At 44.0% G+C, this 12,354-nt stretch overlaps 1 protein-coding gene and 1 pseudogene across 4 annotated transcripts in view; one reads left to right on the top strand and one right to left on the bottom strand.

The window, feature by feature from the left end:
• PHF20 (PHD finger protein 20) overlaps positions 1–12,354 on the top strand; it is a 170,045-nt gene that overhangs the window by 17,212 nt on the left and 140,479 nt on the right. For 2 of the 4 annotated variants that reach the window (XM_053200000.1, XM_027069976.2), the window contains exon 1: positions 7,082–7,233. The exons of 1 other annotated variant lie outside the window; for it this stretch is intronic. The gene's annotated coding sequence lies outside the window, so the exon portion shown is untranslated. Of the gene's footprint in view, positions 1–7,081; positions 7,234–10,516; positions 11,050–12,354 lie in introns of those variants that run through there. One more of the 4 variants, XM_027069978.2, reaches the window with a different exon arrangement.
• LOC113602622 (uncharacterized) lies at positions 5,607–5,719 on the bottom strand (annotated as a pseudogene).

Genomic DNA, 12,354 nt, shown 5'->3' with positions numbered 1-12,354 from the left:
TGAAGTAGTCACCAGGCTTTGAGCTGTCAGCACAGAGCCCAACTCGGACTCAAACTCACAAGCTGTGAGATTATGACCTGAGCAAAAGTCGGAAACTCAACTGATTGAGCCACCCAGGCACCCCACTAAGAGAATTATTTGTTGCAACATTGTTTCTCTCCCCACCTTTTTTAAAATAAAATATCTCCCCAAACCATCATTTAAATAATTAAAAAAAATTTTTTTTAACGTTTATTTATTTTTGAGACAGAAAGAGACAGAGCATGAATGGGGGAGGGTCAGAGAGAGGGAGACACAGAATCTGAAGCAGGCTCCAGGCTCTGAGTGGTCAGCACAGAGCCCGACGCGGGGCTCGAACTCACGGACCGCGAGATCATGACCTGAGCTGAAGTCGGACGCTTAGCCGACTGAGCCATCCAGGCGCCCCTTTAAAAAAAAAAAAAAAAAAAAATTTAACGTTTATTTATTTTTGAGACAGAGACAGAGCATGAATTAATTTTTTTAAATATTTATTTATTTTTGACAGAGAGACAGAGCGTGATGGGGGGAAGGGCAGAGAGAGAGGGAGACACAGAATCTGAAGTAGGTTCCAGGCTCTGAGCTGTCAGGACAGAGCCCAACGTGGGGCTCAAACCCATGAACCTCAAGATCATGATCTGAGCCAAAGTTGGACGCTCAACCGACTGACCCACCCAGGCACCCTCATCATCAATTTTTTAATCCTCCCGAGACTGGGCTTCATTTTAGCCAAAACCACGTTCTATCTTAAGTAGGTTTTCTTTTTTACCCCCTTTTCACTTTTTCTTAATGCAGCATCGTTTATGAACATTGGAAACAAAGTGAATGGCCCCTCTTTGTTTGAGTTACACTTCCTTAGCCTCCATTCCCAGTCTCATTTCCCTACATACCTGAAACTATCTGTTTATGTATGTTATACTTGTGGACAGAATAGAATTTTTAAATGTTGTTCAATATATAATATTTTCCTTAATGGCTTGTCCTTTCATGCTTAAGGATATTTTATTCTACATCAAAATCATCAAGATAATTTCTGATATATCTCTTTTAAAGACACATGGGGGGGTGACATTGACATATATGATATACACAATTGTGCAGTGTGTTATACACATTTGTAAGTAGAAACTAGAACATTACTCATTTCTTTCCTTACCGGGAATGAAAGTAAATGAGACTAAGATAATGGGAATAATTTCGAAACTGCTTCTTTCACTTAAACTATAAATAAATTGCTGGATTTTAATTATTGCAAGTAACAGATTACTTGTGACACATTTTGCAACTGTGGAGTTATGTATCTTTGTGGAATCTATAGAGGGCAAATTGCAATCTCTAACAAAGTTATAAATGCATATATTGCTGTGGCTCATAGCTTCCATTTCTGAGAATTTAGAGTAGAGTTCTGTCTGTGCACATGTGCTTTACAATTTGTAAATGGAACATTGTTTTTATTTTTTATTTTATTTTATTTTTCAACGTTTATTTATTTTTGGGACAGAGACAGACAGAGCATGAACGGGGGAGGGGCAGAGAGAGAGGGAGACACAGAATCAGAAACAGGCTCCAGGCTCTGAGCCATCAGCCCAGAGCCCGACGCGGGGCTTGAACTCACGGACCGCAAGATCGTGACCTGGCTGAAGTTGGACGCTTAACCGACTGTGCCACCCAGGCACCCTGGAACATTGTTTTTAAACTGCAAAAGATTGGAAGTACCTGGATGGCTCAGTCAGTTAAGCATCTGATTCTTGATTTCTGCTCAGGTCATGATCTCATGGTTCATGAGATTGAGCCCTGCATCAGGCTCTGCACTGACAGCTCAGAACCTGCTTGGGATTCTGTCTCTCCCTTTCTCTTTGCCCCTCTCCCACTCACACGTGCATGTTTTCTGTCTCAAAATAAATAAATAAACATTTAAAAAGAAATAAATTGCACAAGATTGAAAGCAACCCAAATTTCCTTCAATAAGGGACTGATGAAGCAAATTATAGTACATCCACACAAGGAATACTATGCAGCAATAAAGTAAAACAAGATAATGAGGAAATTATTTTTATGCCATTGTACAAAATGTATTCTAGGGTGTCTAACCTTGTTTAGCAAAAAAAAGTAAGATGGAGGACAACATATATAAATGCTTCCTTTTGGGGGCCCCTGACTAGCTCAGTGAGTAGATCACGTCTCTTGATCTTGGGATTGTGAGTTGAAGCCCCACATTGGTGTAGAGATTACTTAGAAAAAAAAAATCTTAAAAAAATGCTTCCTTTTGAATAAAAGAGTCAGAATATATTTGAATTTATATACATATATATAGAGAGAGAAATCCTGAAAGGGGGCACCTGGGTGGCTCAGTCAGTTAAGTGTCCGACAGCCTGTTTGGGACTCTGTCTTCTTCTCTCTCTGCCCTCCCCTGCTTGTGCTTTCTCTCTCTCTCTCAGAATAATTAAATAAATTAAAAAAAAAACAAACCTGTGTGGCATTAAAAAAAAAAAAAAGAAATCCTTAAAGTCTTCCTAAGAAAGTAAGAATAGTGATTAACCAGTGGAAATATGACCAATGACAGGAATTTGAGGGAACTTTGTATTGTATACCTTTTATATAGTTTCTGGCATTTGAACCATATGACAAACCATTAACTATTTAAAATTAAATTATAAGACTTTTGGGGAGTGGAGCACCAGCAGATTTAGAGACTGTTCATTTCATCAACTTTTTAAACCTCCATTCCATTCTTTTAGTCCCTAGGGCTAAACTCCTCACCCCTTTCTCTTTATCTCTGATTGGCATGAGTTTCAACTCACAAGAAATATGCATTAAGTATGCTTAAAGTACAGGGAACAGTGCTAGGTATTGGGGTCCCCAAGGTACAGAGCTGAACAGGACATAGTCCCTTGAAGTGGTCCAGGAGAATTTTATCACTCTTTTTAGTAGCTAGGACAAGAATAAAAAATGTTCTCTCCTTTTCCTCTTCTCCCTCCCTTCTTATAATCTTGCAAAATGCTGGAAATTCCCACTTAATTCTCCTCCCCCTCACCTGGAGAGCACTAAGGCTCAAGAACTTTCCATCAGGTCCAGACTGGAAGACCTCAGGCCAGGGCCAAGACTCAACTTGCTTCCCTTGGGCCCCTGGCGCCTTGTGAAGGTTCTTGGACCTCTCAGATGCTGCTGTGACTGTGGTTTCCGGCTTCCTGAGTTCTCACACTCAGCTGGGTGCTGCAGATATCATGCCCCAGTTCCTGCTCTGGAGACTGACAGGCTCAAGCTTGGTGATGCTCTGAGTATATGGGGTCTGTTCAGTATGAGTCACAGCTAAGGGGCTTGATTTCTATTTTAGTTTTCCCCTTTACTCTAGACAGACTCATTGTAAATACCTTGGGGTTGCATAAGGACAGAGTGTAAAGGTTTGCTAGCTAGAGGCTGAGAAAGATTAGTTTTCTCTAATTGAATATCCTATCTCACTTAAGGCCTTTAGTTCTGCTTCTCTTTAGTCAAGGACATTTTGAATACTCCAGGTGATGACGAATCTAGGAAGGAAGCAATCAGAAAATCATTTATATAGAGCTTTGCAGTTTATAATACATTTTCTCATATGCTATTTAACCTAAATGTGACAATTTAAGAAGAAAAGTAATGAAGAGTAATGAAGAGATGCTTACGGAGTGAGAGGACTTTCCGTGTAGCTACTGAATGCCTCTTGTGCTGCTGTATACTTTGGGTGTATGCACGATTTTGTTGTGGAGCTGTCATTTTACAGGCTGAAGTCGGGGTTCTAAATTGGTTAGATACTTAGCAGGAGAGATTCTACTCTGTGGAATTGAGGCTGCTTTACATTCATTCACTTATTCACTAATTACAACTATTAGTTGAATGCCTATTTTGTATGAAGAAAGGATCTAAGAAATAATTGGGAGGTTGAGACCAACTACTAGTGAGATGCTGAAGAGGTTCTTAAGGCCCAAAGATGCATGCTGCCAGGGAGGCAGTGGTAAGACCAGGCTTTTGATCAGAATTTGGCAAACGGAGTTCTGTGACTAGCAGCCAGTGAACATCCAGTTTAGAAGAAGCTGGCAAACCAGGTTTTGCAGGAATCAGAAAGAGTTTAACTCTCAAGAGACTTTATTCATATCTGCATCAAGTTATTTTTGCCTGGCCAGCATCAGTTCTCCCCTCCCTCCCCAATTTGCGGGAATATCCTTAGGGGCAGATTGCGCCTCTCCTCTTTCCCTGGCAGCTTGAACTAATTCATGTGACCTGAGATTGACCAATCAACAGCGGCTCCTGGCCAAGATTTTTTTTTTTTTTTTTTTTTTTTTTTTTTTTTTTTTTTTTTTTGCCTTTTAAGTGAGTGACTCAAAGACAAAAGGATGTTAGGATTCAATCCCAGCTGTGGTGTGTAGTGCTGCTGGCAGAAGCAGCTGCTTCTTGGTGAAGCTCCTTTTCTGTCTGCTGATTTTCCAAGCCTGCCCTCCTCCATGCTCTAGGCCCTCGATATCCTTTTTTTTTTTTAAGTTTATTTATTTATTTAGAGAGAGCCAGAGTGCCTGTGTGAGCAGGGGAGGGGTAGAGAGAGAATCCCAACCAGGCTCCGTGCTGTCAGCGTAGAACCCCAGGTGGGGTTCGATCTCACGATTGTGAGGTCATGACCTGAGCCAAAATCAAGAGTCCAGCTGCTTAATGTACTGAGCCACCCAGGTGCCCTGTCCTCAATATTTCTGTAATATAGTTCTCTTCTGCTTGTGTTGGCAACAGTGTCAGTGATTGTACTTGCAACAGTCAAAGAGAATTTTAACTTACAGGGGTGTCTGGGTGGCTCAGCCGGGCAAACATCCGACTTTGGCTCATATTATGATCTCACAGTTTGTGAGTTTGAGCCCTGTGTCGGACTCTGTGCTGACAGCTGGGAGCCTGGAGCCTGCTTCAGATTCTGTGTCTCCCTCTCTGCCCCTTCCCCGCTCACGCTCTGTCAATCTGTCTCTCAAAAATAAACATTAAAAAAATTTTTTTTAAGAATTTTAACTTACAAATTGTGAAGATTTTTTTAAACTTTTTTTTAAGTTTATGTATTTATTTCAAGACAGAGAGAGTGAGCAGGGGAGGGCTAAGAGAGAGACAGAGAGAGAGAATCCCAAGCAGGCTCCTCACTCTCAGTGCAGAGCCTGATGTGGGGCTCAAATCCATGAACCGTGAGATCATGACCTGAGCTGAAACCGAGAGTCGGACACTCAACCGACTGAGCCACCCAGGTGCCCCCAAACTGTGATGATTTCTTTTCCAGGCTTTGAGATCCTTGAGAGTAGGGCCCAAATGTCATTCTGCCCTGTGTCTTTGGTGCCCAGTTCAAGCGTGGATCTCAATGCATACATATTGAATAAGTGAAGAAACATGTTGTATTTATGCAGGAGTATTGAGTCTGGGATTCTTGACATTACTATGGTTGTGCAACAATAAATTCTCCATATGCCACAACAGCCACTAACATTTGAATGATTTCATGTTAAACCAAGAAGATCCTGGGAAGGTCCTTTCTTAGCTGTATTGGAGCACTTAGCTGAGTTTATGCAGGTGGTTCTGGTCCTCAGATTCCTGAAAAAAATTTGTTTACAATGGAATATTTCACTAATTTGCATGCTATCCTTGGGCAGGGGCCACACTAATCTCAGTATTGTTATAATTTTTGTATATGTGCTGCCAAAGTGAACACAACTGAAGCTTTTGTCCCTGGTTTCCCAGAACCTCTTCCTAAGCACTGCCCTCTGCCCCAAAGTAATGCCCTCTTCAAGCCTGATAGGCTTCTCTTTCCCTTTCATTCTTTCCACAGATACACATTGAATATCTATTATTCGTCAGGTTTGACAATTCAGTTGATATAAGACAGCCCCTAATTCTAATTTACGAAATAGACAAATACAATCAAGAGAACAAATGAAATAATTAAAACTGTGTTAAGTGCTTTGTTGAAAATGAACAGTGATAAGACAGAGAGTAATTGTCATAGGGCAGGCATGTGATGGAGGGAAGCTCTTCTAGATAATGTAGCCGAAGAGAGTTTCACTGAGGAGATGATAAACTGAGACCTGCATGATGAAGAGTCAGCTTTGCAAAAAGCAACAGCTTATCCAATGACCCAGGAGCTGGAAAAGAACTTAGAAAGAGCCATAGAAACTGACAGAAAGTCAGTGTGGCCAGAGGATGAGCAAGGATGAAGGATGCAGGTGAATAGACAGATTGGTTGTTTTAAGCAGTACAGTGACATAATCGGACTTAGATTTTACAAAGTGCAATCTGGCTGCTTGGTCTTTCCAATGTAAAATAAAGTCCTCATTGGCTCATAAATAACAATTGTTTAGCACCTCTCCTTGGGACTTCCCAAATTCCTTTGGGAAAACATTTCATACTCTTTTGGTGTGGTTGCAACTCTGATCTCGCTCCCCAGAGGCAAACTACAGGTCCTCTCCACACCAGCAGTTGGAATCCTTTCCTAGGAGTTAATGAGGCGAAGTAGAGAAGGTATTAGTGCAAAGACCCCGAGGCGGCAAGCAACCTGGCTTGAGCAGAGAACGTTTGGAAAGCGGGATGTGAGAAAATGTGAGACAGGTAGGTTAGGTTCAGACTTTGAAAAGCCTGGTTGATAGGCTACCATGAAGATTAAGATTTCAATCCGAAGAACAGTGAGCAACGGGCTTTGAGCCGGGGATGGCTGTGATTATACTTGAGTTTTGAAAAGCTTCCACCTCTGTATGTGAAGAACAGATTGTAAAGGAAAAGGGTGATGCGATGGAGGGGACCACCATTATCTAAGAGAGAGGTGGTTTAGACTGCAGTGTTGGCAATGGGATGGAGAGAAGTGGGAGGCTTCGAGACGCATTTAGGAGACATTATTCACAGGTGATACATAGTGTCCAGTCCCAGGCTTTGTGTAACCTCAGTGGTTATGGGTGAGTGGGGACTTCGTGCTGTGGATCCGGGCGCCAGCGTGGTTCCCGCGCGTCAGGGCAGGGGGCGTGGCCCGCCGGAGCCGTCGCCACGGGGATCGGGCGGGGCGGGGCCGGGGGCGGGGCAGCTGGGGCGCTGCGTCACTTGGTGGTGGCGATGGTGCGTGTGTGTGTGGGGGGCGGGGGATACGCTGGGCGCGTCCCGGGGGTCACGTGGTGCGCAGCACGCAGAGTCCTTCTGTCGGTTGGTCCTGGAGCGGCGCAGCCGGAGCGGGGCTGTGAGGTGAGCTCGCGGCGAGGCGCGGCGAGGAGAAGCCGGCTGGCCGGGGCCGGGTTGGGCCGGGCCCACGCCGTGCGCGCGGTGCTAGCGGGAGCGGTGACGGCCTCCACCGCTGCTCGGGTTCCCTGCCCGGCCTCGCTCCCGTCCCGGCCCCGCTCGCCCAGCCCGGAGGGAGGCCCCGGGACCGCTGTTGAGAGCGTGGCGGGCGTGCGAGCGGCGCCCAATCCCCAGGGCTGCCCTAGGGAATGACGGCGGCCGCGGCCAATCAGCGCCGCCCGAGGGGGCTGGGCCGCTGGGTGCGGGCTTGGGGCGCGGAGCGGGCCGTGTTGGGGGTGGGGGGTAAGGGCTAGGGCTAGAACCTGTGCTGTTGTGGCCCCCGAGAGCTCCACCACCAGCCTCTGCTGTTGCCTTGTGCTTTCGGAACGCGTTTTCTTTTATTGAATCTTTTATCCTATTCTGGGGAGCACACCCCTTTCTCAAGCCCCTGACTATGGGAGTGTCCCCTTTCTCTATAGTTTAGAAAATGTGGTGCACCCCCTTTCTTAAACTCCAGCCCTGGGGTTTTATCTTAATTTCCAAAGCCCCTCAAACTGAGGATGTACCCCATTTCCCAAGCACCCACCCCCAAACTGGGAGGACACTCCCTTCTCCGAGCCTCAATTCTGAATACGCACTCCATTTCAAATTTCGGGGTTTGCCCCATGATTGAGTCTCAGATCTGGGGTCCAATAACCAACGTTTTGGGGATATCTATATTCCCATAAATCCAAGGAAGAATCCCGTTCTCCAGGCCCCATATCTTGCAATATGCTTTCCAAGATTTCTTAAATTTGGGGGCCACTTCATTTCCCCAGCCCTTCAAAAGTGGGGGGTGCACCTCATTTCCAGAGTCTGCGATCCAAATCCTGAAGTTTAAAGATAGATATTTGCAGTTGCACAAATAAAGGAATTCACTGCTTTTTCTAGTCACTGTATTCTTGGGGTTGCACCCATTTTCATGAGTTCCTCAAATTGAACTACCTTATTTCCTGGAGAGATTGGTTTTCATTCTGAAAGTGTATTTATTTCCTGTGCCTTCAAGATGTACAGAGTCCACCCTTTTTGGTTACACAGTTCTCAGGGTGCAGCCACCTTCCTGATGCTTATTAAATCTCAGAGGGCACACATTTTTTCTGTCCTTTCATTTCCCGGCCATGATCCTTGGTTCTTGAGCATGCCTCCTGTTCTTTTAGCTTTTCTGCTATCCAAGACATTCTCATTCCTCAGTTTCCTTTCCTCTTTGGAACCCCATTTCCCTTTTAGGTGCTCTCCCTGTTGGTCAGGGCACCCATTTCCTCTTCCTTTGGTGAATGCGTATCTTTCTTCAGCACAGCACTTTCTCTGCTTCTGTGGCCTTTTTTCTGAGCACACTTCCTATAGTCACACCTCCTGAACTCCCCTCCCCTAAGGGGAAGATTCCCCCTCCTAAAGGGTGCCTGCATGTGTGTCTACTTTATCTTTTATCTTTCTGTTTTCTACTAACAGAAACTCTTCTGTCTTGGTTCGCTTTATCCCATTTTCTGCATTTTTCTGAATCCTAACTCTCTTTGGACGCCGCTCTGCTTACGGGTGTCTTTAGAGGTTTTCCCTTTTCTACTCATATGGGAGGTGTGGCCTCAGGTCCAGGACTGCCTTACCCCCCAGCATGGGTTTAAACTGGAAAGGAATCCCTTCGCATTTCTTTGGTTGTTCACAGGACTCTTTATTATCTGGGTAGTTTGCTTCCTATAAGATTCTGGTTAGATGGGTACTGTTTTCTTTTTTGCTTTTTTCCCCAGTATTGGGAAAAAAATCTGAAGAGATTCTTCTAGTCTTGCTTCCAGCTCATTAAGCTTCCTCCCGACTTTGGCTTTCTTCCTTCCTTTTATCAAGAAAAGAGGTCATTTGGAGGAATCTCTTCGTCACTCTTTTTGTTCTTGTCTCTGAGGTGCAGGTGGGGGATGGATACTTCTCTCCCCCCATCATTTTCTCACATGTCTGCCAAGCCTTGTTCCCAGTCCCCACCTTAAAATCTCTAAGTATCTGGGACCTCTTGTCTCTTAAAAGCCTCTCAGTAGGTTCTTTCTTTTGTATTACCCTCTGCCTTTCCGGATCTTATTCAGGGCTTGTCTGCCTGCACCCCTAACCGGATTAATTTCTCCACAGCTGGAATCCCAAGTGCTTATGGGATAATGATACATCTGACCTTTCTCCCTTTTGGGAAGTACTTGAGTGTGCAGCTGTATGAGGCCTCAGTGGGGGAGAGAGTTTGGGCGAGAAGCTACACTGTCAGGCAATGAAGGTACTGCATTTTCAGGACCAGGTCCTTCTGAATCTCATTTGGAGATTGGATGTTTGCCAAGCACCTGCTTCTTAGGGATGCTGGGGGATTTAATGATACTCCCAGGAACCTGTGGAATTAATGGGGCTTGTGGAGAAGTGCTCTGAACTCAATGTTGGAACTTGGATAAAATTAACCATTATTGTATTTCAGAACAACTAAGCTGTTTCATATTTCATGTTCATGAAGGCCCTAGAGCTAAGGTGTTTTATTTCAGGAAGTGAAATGTATGCCACATTTAGATCATATGGTCGTTAGTAAGTACCAAATTGATTAAAAAACATTGGAGGTCTGTCTCAGCAGTACCCAATAAAATATGATTACAGAAAGTGAGCAGGTATTTTGTCTCTTTATATGCCTGTTTGGTACTTTGTTTGGTACTGCTATATATGGTGCATTTTTAAAGTATTCTGCGTCAGTGCTTCTCAAACTTGAACGTGCACATAAATTGTCTGGGGGGGAGGGTCTTACTAACATGCTTATTTTTATCTAGTAGGTTAGGGTGGGACCTTAGTATCTGCATTTCTAATTCCCAGGTGATGCTAATGTTACTGAACTACACTTGGAGTAGTGGGGTTCTATACACAAAGCCATGGATATCTCTGGGAACAAAAAGGTGGTGGTTAGCCTTTTGCTGGGGTATTATTTTCCACTTTCTCTTTATCCAGACACATCCCTTCAAGTTTGTACAAGGCCATGGTCCCCTTCTGAAGACTAGGGAGTTATACTTAATTACAGTTATTCTAGCATTTAGCTTTTAAAACCATGGTTAAAATTTCTTTGGGAGTTTGAATTTCTATGTATTTTGTCAAATTTAAATGCTTAAATATTTGTTGCTTAATTGTGAACATAATTCTTTTTTTTTTTTTAAGTTTATTTATTTATTTTGAGAGAGAGAGAATAAGCAGGGGAGGGTCAGAGAGAGGGGTAGACACAGAATCCCAAGTAGGTTCTGCACTGTCTGTGGGGCTCGATCTTGAGAACTGTGAGATTGTGACTTGAGCCAAAATCAAGAGTCGGACAATTAGCCAACTGAGCCACCCAGCCACCTCTAATTTTTTTTTTTTTTTTTTTAAGTAAACTTTGTGCCCAACGTGAGGCTCAAATATACAACCCTGAGATCAAGGGGTGAGTGCTCTACTGACTGAGCCAGCCAGGTGCTCTAGTTGTCAACATCATTCTTGACATGAAGTCTTCTAGTAAATAAATACTTCAGAGCTGATATAGTAGTTAGCCATCTTGTGTCTCTAATTCCTCACTTGTCATCCTACTATGGGTTGGAAGGAAGTCTGAGATACCCCAGGTTATCAGGCTGATAGGTGTTGGAATTTCCAAGGAGTCCTTCTTGGTTTTCTAGGTTCTGGAAATTGGCCTGGGAAAGGCAGGTGCCTGGACCTTGGATAGAAGCTCCTGGCTTATCTCTTTATGAGAACTTCACAAAGGGGAATGCTGGTGGAAAGGTGACATTCTTTGATGGGGATTCTATGCTTGGGATGCTCTGTTTTTGTACCAACATCTCTATTTCTGAGTTTTAGTGGGTTTTTCCTCCCTAAATGTCTTAAGTCATCTGTACCTATTTCCCTGGCTGTCATCTGTCATGGCCTTTTCCAGCATGATCCTGTTCTGGGCCCTAATCAGGACAAACCTGAATGACTAGACTATTTTGTGTCCTGTGCCTCCCCCTCCCTCTCATCCCTCACATGAATGTCAGATCCTCTTCAGTAACGGATTTGATCTGGATTTGGCTCTAGTCCCAGCTCTTCCACTCACTGTGAGACCCGAGGCAAGTCACTTAATGCTAGTGGGCCTCATTTTCCCCGTTTGCAAAATGAGGGGCTGATTATCTCCAAGGTTTACCCTGCTCTGAGTCTTTGTTAGTACCTTGCTTAGAAACCCAGTGTCTGTGGGAGCATGTTGTTAGATCTGATTTCCTTCATGTGCTCTGTTGGGCAGGCTGCCAATCATTCCCTGGTCCGAGTCACTCCTGCCACTGCCTCTTTTCTAGCCTAGGCAGCCAGCTTGTCCTCACACCCAACTTCAGCATACTTCTGCCTCCATGTCCTCTGCCAGTTCTATGCTTTACTTCATTCAAAATTGCCTAACCTTCTCAGTGTTCTTCAGTGTTCATTCAACGTTAGGTACGTCCCTGAATCACTAAGAGGGAGTCTTGTAGTTTACATACAACCATGTTTGTATCTCTTATCTGATATATATTTAAAAAGTGTTTTCTTCTCCTCCCCACCCCAACTTTCTTTTCTGCTTTCAATTACCAGGCTAGGCAGAATGAAATTTAAAAGGGAAGCAGGCAGTTTGCTTTTGGCTGGAGTATGAGGAAAGTGAGATGTAATGCTTTTAGTCCTCTTCTCCCAAAGGTCTTGCATATCAGTGGGGAATCAGCTACCTGGTACTTCTTCCGGGACTTGAAAGGTGCTCAGACTCCCTGTCTGTAATTTGAAAGTGTATCCTGAGTCCAAACACTATTTAAAAATGACTTCTAAGTGCTTTTCTTCTTAATGACACACTCAGCCATAAAACCTCAGACAAGAGTTTGCTAAGGGGGATGACAAGTAATCTAGATTTCAAATAATTTCATCAGTGAGTAAAACTAATAGTTCTTTGAGAACACCTGATTATCTTCAAAGGCAGTTGCTGACACTGCCTAGAAATCAGGGCTCAAGGTTGTCTCTAACTCCCCAGTCTCCATTCCTTTTTAGGAGCTACTGGGGGGAAGTTTCCATTTTTCGTGATAAACATTCTTTAACCAA

Source organism: Acinonyx jubatus, chromosome A3 (assembly GCF_027475565.1).
Source record: "Acinonyx jubatus isolate Ajub_Pintada_27869175 chromosome A3, VMU_Ajub_asm_v1.0, whole genome shotgun sequence".
Classification (NCBI taxonomy): Eukaryota; Metazoa; Chordata; class Mammalia; order Carnivora; family Felidae; genus Acinonyx; species Acinonyx jubatus.
Note: the sequence above shows the minus strand (reverse complement) of the source record. Positions and strands in the feature narration are given on the sequence as shown.